We start from the raw sequence: 6,461 nt of genomic DNA, 5'->3' as shown, positions 1-6,461 counted from the left end.
AGACACACTGTTGTAACACGTGGCTTGGCATTGTCTTGCTGAAATAAGCAGGGGCGTCCATGATAACGTTGCTTGGATGGCAACATATGTTGCTCCAAAACCTGTATGTACCTTTCAGCATTAATGGTGCCTTCACAGCTGTGTAAGTTACCCATGTCTTGGGCACTAATACACCGCCATACCATCACAGATGCTGGCTTTTGAACTTTGCGCCTACAACAATCCGGATGGTTATTTTCCTCTTTGTTCCGGACTACACAATGGTGGAACGCTAAAAGACGTCACGCACAGGCGTCCTTTCGAATGGGAATCCATCCATTCTGAGGACAGTCATACTCGACTACGAGTGACTGATGATGACACAACGTCCACAGTTTCCAAAAACAATTTGAAACGTGGACTCGTCAGACCACAGAACACTTTTCCACTTTGCATCAGTCCATCTTAGATGAGCTCGAGCCCAGCGAAGCCGGCGGCGTTTCTGGGTGTTGTTGATAAATGGCTTTCGCTTTGCATAGTAGAGTTTGAACTTGCACTTACAGATGTAGCGACCAACTGTAGTTACTGACAGTGGTTTTCTGAAGTGTTCCTGAGCCCATGTGGTGTTTTTATTTACGATTTACACAACGTGCCAACTTCACTGGTTTTGGGTTTTGTATAATATTGTATCCTGTATTACAAACATATTTTAGTAAAGATAAAAATAAAAAGGTAAATATCATCCATACTTATGATTTCAAAGCAAGTTATCCATCAATTTGTAATTTAAAAAAAAACTAATAATCAAATGCATTCGTAATTGTGTAATTCATATCTTAGTCATAAAAATGTTAAAAAATAAGTCGTATTTATATATTTTTTTCAACACCTAAATCTCTAGATTAACTTTAGATCTATCTGCCAATAGAAAGTTAATTTTATTTTTTTTAGTTTCCTGACCTTTTTGTTAAAGAAAACCCTTTTTTATGGCAAAAACACAAAATACACAATATGTTCCCCCTCAAAAAATTCAAAGTGGATTACTTGATGTGAATATTGGAGTCCTTAAATAGGTGAATAATTCATAACAACACTTATTTTTGATTCATTATTATTTCTCGAGCAATGACATTTTAAAAATAAAATCCCACTAAAATTCTCAGGATTCAAAAGGGCCGCACTAATAAAAGTGTTAGAAATAAACCCTACATTATTTTATTATTTTTACTTGCAACACTTGAATCTCTAGATCAACTTGAGATCTCTACGTCGATTATACGTTTTTTATGTTTTTAGTCTGTTTAATGCCCTTTTTATCAAAGAGAACTTAGTTGTTTTCATACAGCAAACACACAATATGTAATATTTTCCCAAAATTATTTCAAAGTGGAATATTTTGATGTGAAGTAGGCTTGAATAGGTCAATAATTCACAACATTTATTTTATTTTTTTTTAATTTAAAAAAACAGCCTGCATGGCAGCTTTGTGCTATTAGACTCATATTTGCTACTTTTTCTTGTTAAATTTCACCAGTTTGCTACTCAATTTCCACTTTTTATGTTGTTGTTTTTTTGTAATGGTATATTTACAATGTAAATCCGCTGCAGGCCGCAAATGACCGCAGTTTGGACCCCCTTGTTCCAGAGTAAACTTGAACTAAGATTCCATTGCAGTAAAGTCATGCAAGATTAAAAGAAAAAACATCAAAACATTTGATTGTTCTATTTCTTTTTTTTCTTTGGATTGCCGGTATTAGCTTTGTGTGTGTGTGTGTGTGTGTGTGTGTGTGTGTATGTGTGTGTGTGTGCGTGTGTGTGTGTGTGTGTGTGTGTGTGTGTGTGTGTGTGTGTGTGTGTGTGTGTGTGTGTGTGTGTGTGTGTGTGTGTGTGTGTGTGTGTGTGTGTGTGTGTGTGTGTGTGTGTGTGTGTGTGTGTGTGTGATGTCAGCACAAAAAGTCAGAGGTGTGGACTCGAGTCACATGACTTGGACTCGAGTCAGACTCGAGTCATGAATTTGATGACTTTAGACTCGACTTGACAACATGTAAAGAGACTTGCAACTCGACTTAGACTTTAACATCAATGACTTGTGACTTCACTTGGACTTGAGCCTTTTGACTTGACATGACTTGCTACTTTCCCCAAAACCTAAAGTTTAAAAAGTTATTTGGGAGCGCTCCGTAGCTTTCATTTTGTACGTGTCTGTCTATCAGCGTGTGTGCTGCCTGTCAGCGTGTGTGCTCTCAGTGCAACAGCCAATCAAATTAGATCTACATTGTTTTCATCACACAGCATTCAGCCAATCAAATTGCAGGACAACCAATGAACAAGAGTTGTCAAACAACGCGCCAGTGAGAAAGATTTATACCAAAGTTGGTTTTGTTCGGGTATAAAAACTACGACTTGGTCAACAAAAAACGAATTGCCGTATGCAAATTACGCAGTTCGAATATTACAGACGGAGACGCAACAACTTCCAACTTCGTTCGACATTTGAAGTTGCACAAAGAAGGGTACGTTTTGAATGTAAGCTAACGTTTATTGGCTAAGTAACATTACTTTTATTTGCTGTGTAGTTAAATCAGTGAGGCTGTAAACTCACTGCTAACGTCATAACCATAGACATCTTATAAGTAGACGCAGCATCGAGCGCTACTGCCTACTGGCGCAGACGAGACGCGGGGCCGCCATCTTGGAGTGGTGATCCGCTCCACTCAGTGCAATTCATTTGGCAGGAGCAATGAACTGAATACCACTCGTTTTCACGCGCTTTTTTGTCATACGTGTAGCTATGATAGCGGACACATGTTTTATTATTCATAGTTTGTTTAACAGTAATAGAATATTCTTATATGCTATAAGTGACCATACGTCCGAGATCAAAACTGGGAATATAAGCCCAGAGAAGGGGGAAAAAAACGGTCAGCTATTTTTAAGTTGAAGAAACAATATAATTAGGTTATATATACATGCGTATATCCGACACAAACAATGTATGAATACATTTGATATCTATATATCTTATAGACCGTATCTCTGTTGCTGCAGCAGCAGAGAGTTTATTCTGTCTTGACACTTTGTATTATATTCTTCCCTTAAATGATAATGTTTACAGTGATTGTTATATATGTATTTTTTATGTATGTCGCTTTGGATAAAAGCGTCTGCCAAATACTTAAACATATATAAACACCTGAAAGTTATTATATCAGCTAAAACCACCAATCTGTTTCACTGGATTCAGAATAAAACCAAATGCTGTCTTACCCAACAATGTTAGTATTTGAATATTGTTACTTGAAGACTTATTCCTGGTTACAATTATACTGTTAAGAAAGTATTGTCTTATATTTTGCCTAAAATGAGAATGCATCATAATCAGTGGCAGCTGGTGAATTTTGTTTTAGGTGGGGCTGAAAGTTTGTAAACCAAACCCATGTAGGGGCGTCATTCTCCCCCAGAAGATTTGTTTGTGATTTTCACATACAAATATTGAAGATCTTTGCTCCTTCTTAACTCTGTGGTAATGTTATTTTTATAAAATACAACCAAAAGTACATTAATGTTAAATCTTACTTGTGAAAAGTAATCCCCCGATTCCTATTTTCAACAGTCCGCTCATTTGAGCAGGAAAACGCTGAACACCAGCCCGGCATCTTTGTTTTCTACCTGTCAACTGTCAGTTTAAGCTGCTCGCCGGCTCCTCATCACCACTTCAAGATGCAATTTGCTCGCGTCACAGCAACCAATACTGCGTCTACTTATAAGATGTCTATGGTTATAACATCATTTCAAACACGGCAATATGTTGCGTCCACTGCAGTTTGCTTCCTTATTCATACTTTTTGTCAAGTGATTTTTTTAAGCAGGGTTGCATGAGGTACCTACACTTAACGTTACGTTAGTCAATGTATCACACACAGTAACATAACGTTAGACGGCGGTCAGCAGCACCGCATATTTTAGCCACCTACAAAAAGACAAACATAGTCAAATAAAGGTCAGTTAAAATGTATACTATATTAAGAATATGTGTACATATTGCATAGGGCCCTGACATCTAAAAAGTACAACTCTGTTCATTGTTATGTTCATGTATTTGTTGTGTTTCATGTGTACGCACACATAAACACACATACAGTATGAGATGAGATTAATGAGATAAGGTAAGAACAGAATAGAAACTGCTGTGGAACTAGTTACAATGCAATATGCCATGGAAATACAATGTTAACACTTTTGTACAAATAAGTACAGTTGCACTTGTTTTTGCAAATGTGTTTATTCTGTAAAGGAATGAGTTGAATGTTTAAAATTGTTTAAACTATTAAAATGACTGGTTAATAGTGCTATTATGAATTGCAATGTCAGTACTATTTTTTTTCCTGCTATTTCAAATGCACTTGTTTTAATAAATAAATACAGCGGTTTAAAAGCATACACAATCTGTGTAAAAATATTAGTCTGTGGTTAAAAGGACTTGAAAGGACTCGAAACTCAAAATGCAGGACTTGTGACTTGACTTGAGACTTTCCAGTCTTGACTTTGGACTTGACTCGGGACTTGACTCGAGACTTGAGGGCAAAGACTTGAGACTTACTTGTGACTTGCAAAGCAATGACTTGGTCCCACCTCTGCAAAAAGTACAATTAGGAAAAACGCAATGACTCCCATAAAACAGGAAACGGAATTGCAATGTAGCGTATGAATAAATGGACAACAAATCAACATTAACTATAAAAAGACAGGTAACGTAGAAAATAAACTTAATGTGAAAAGATGTTTACTATACAGACGTTAACTTCTTTTTACACTTGTATGATGGTTAAAATGTATTTTTGAAGTGCATTGCATGGAGTCGACTCACCTACAGTAACTTGTGTACTTTTATATTCACTATATCTCAGCAAAAACTCCCAAATATGATTTCCATACTATACTACAAAAGAGTGAGTAGTTTTATTTCATTACTTTTTACACTTGTATGACAGTCATGCATGTCAAACGTGCAACTTAGTGTATGTCACGCAAAATTTAGAAGTCTTGATGTTTTTTTATTAACATGTTTTCCACTTGTACAACAGGTAGTATGTTAGCATGAGGGGTTGGGGATGGTGCCAGAAGAACCGGCATCTCCTCTTTTGTGCTCTTTTTGTTTTATTAGGATGCAGTTGCTCTGGGCCTTGCAGGAAATGCAAGAATTTCAAGACTGTTAAAAAAAATAAAAAAAATAAGTATGGCATGTCACTCTGAGGTACATCATTGAGCTGTCACCATCAATCAGTCTTGCAGCTGACAGCGGTTTTACAGTTTCCTCTCTATAAATACCTGACATGTCTCGTGTTTTGTGTCATGACTTACAGTACCGCCGTCATTTTTTTGGTCTTTTTTCTCGCTTTTAACGACGTTACTAACGCATCACTGAAAACATTTTAAATAATAAAAAATTAAAGATAACAATAATACAAATATACCGTATTTTCCGGACCATAGGGCGCACCGGATTATAAGGCGCACTGCCGATGAATGGTCTATTTTCGATCTTTTTTTCATATGTAAAGGAGCACCGGTTTATAGGGCGCACTAAAGGAGTCATATTTTTATTTTTTTTCTAAATGTAAAACACTTCCTTGTGGTCTACATCAGTGGTCCCCAACCTTTTTGTAACTGCGGACCGGTCAACGCTTGAAAATTTGTCCCACGGACCGGGGGAGGGGGGCGCGGCGGGGGGTGTGGGAAATTTAAAACATTTTATTTTTATTTTTTGTCATTAAAAAATACAATCATGCGTGCTTACGGACTGTATCCCTGCAGACTGTATTGATCTATATTGATATATAATGTAGGAACCAGAAATATTAATAACAGAAAGAAACAACCCTTTTGTGCGAATGAGTGTGAATGAGTGTAAATGGGGGAGGGAGGTTTTTTGGGTTGGTGCACGAATTGTGTTTTTTATGTTGATTTAATAAAAAATAAAAAATAAAAAAAAATTTTATTTTATTTTTTTTAATTTCTTGTGCGGCCCGGTTCTAATGGATCCACGGCCCGGTGGTTGGGGACCACTGGTCTACATAACATGTAATGGTGGTTCTTTGGTCAAAATGTTTCATAGATGATGTTTTACGGATGCGCCGTTTCGTGGGCGGTCTTATTTACGTGGCTCACCTTTGGCAGCGTCTTCTCCCCGTCATCTTTGTTGTAGCGGTGTAGTGTGCAAGGACGGGAGTGGAAGAAGTGTCAAAAGATGGAGCTAACTGTTTTAATGACATTCAGACTTTACTTCAATCAATAACGGAGCAGCATCTTCTCATCCGTAAACAACAACAAGGCCGGAAATGTGTCCCGTGAAAAAACGTCTCTAATAACTAAAGTTCCTTGGGTGAATAATGTAAACTCACTACACTGGTTGGTTTTAGCGCTTTCATGGCGAGTTTACTGACAGATATAAGTAAGTTTCTTAACACTACTTTATATTAGAA

Source organism: Entelurus aequoreus, linkage group LG14 (assembly GCF_033978785.1).
Source record: "Entelurus aequoreus isolate RoL-2023_Sb linkage group LG14, RoL_Eaeq_v1.1, whole genome shotgun sequence".
Taxonomy (NCBI): domain Eukaryota; kingdom Metazoa; phylum Chordata; class Actinopteri; order Syngnathiformes; family Syngnathidae; genus Entelurus; species Entelurus aequoreus.
Note: the sequence above shows the minus strand (reverse complement) of the source record.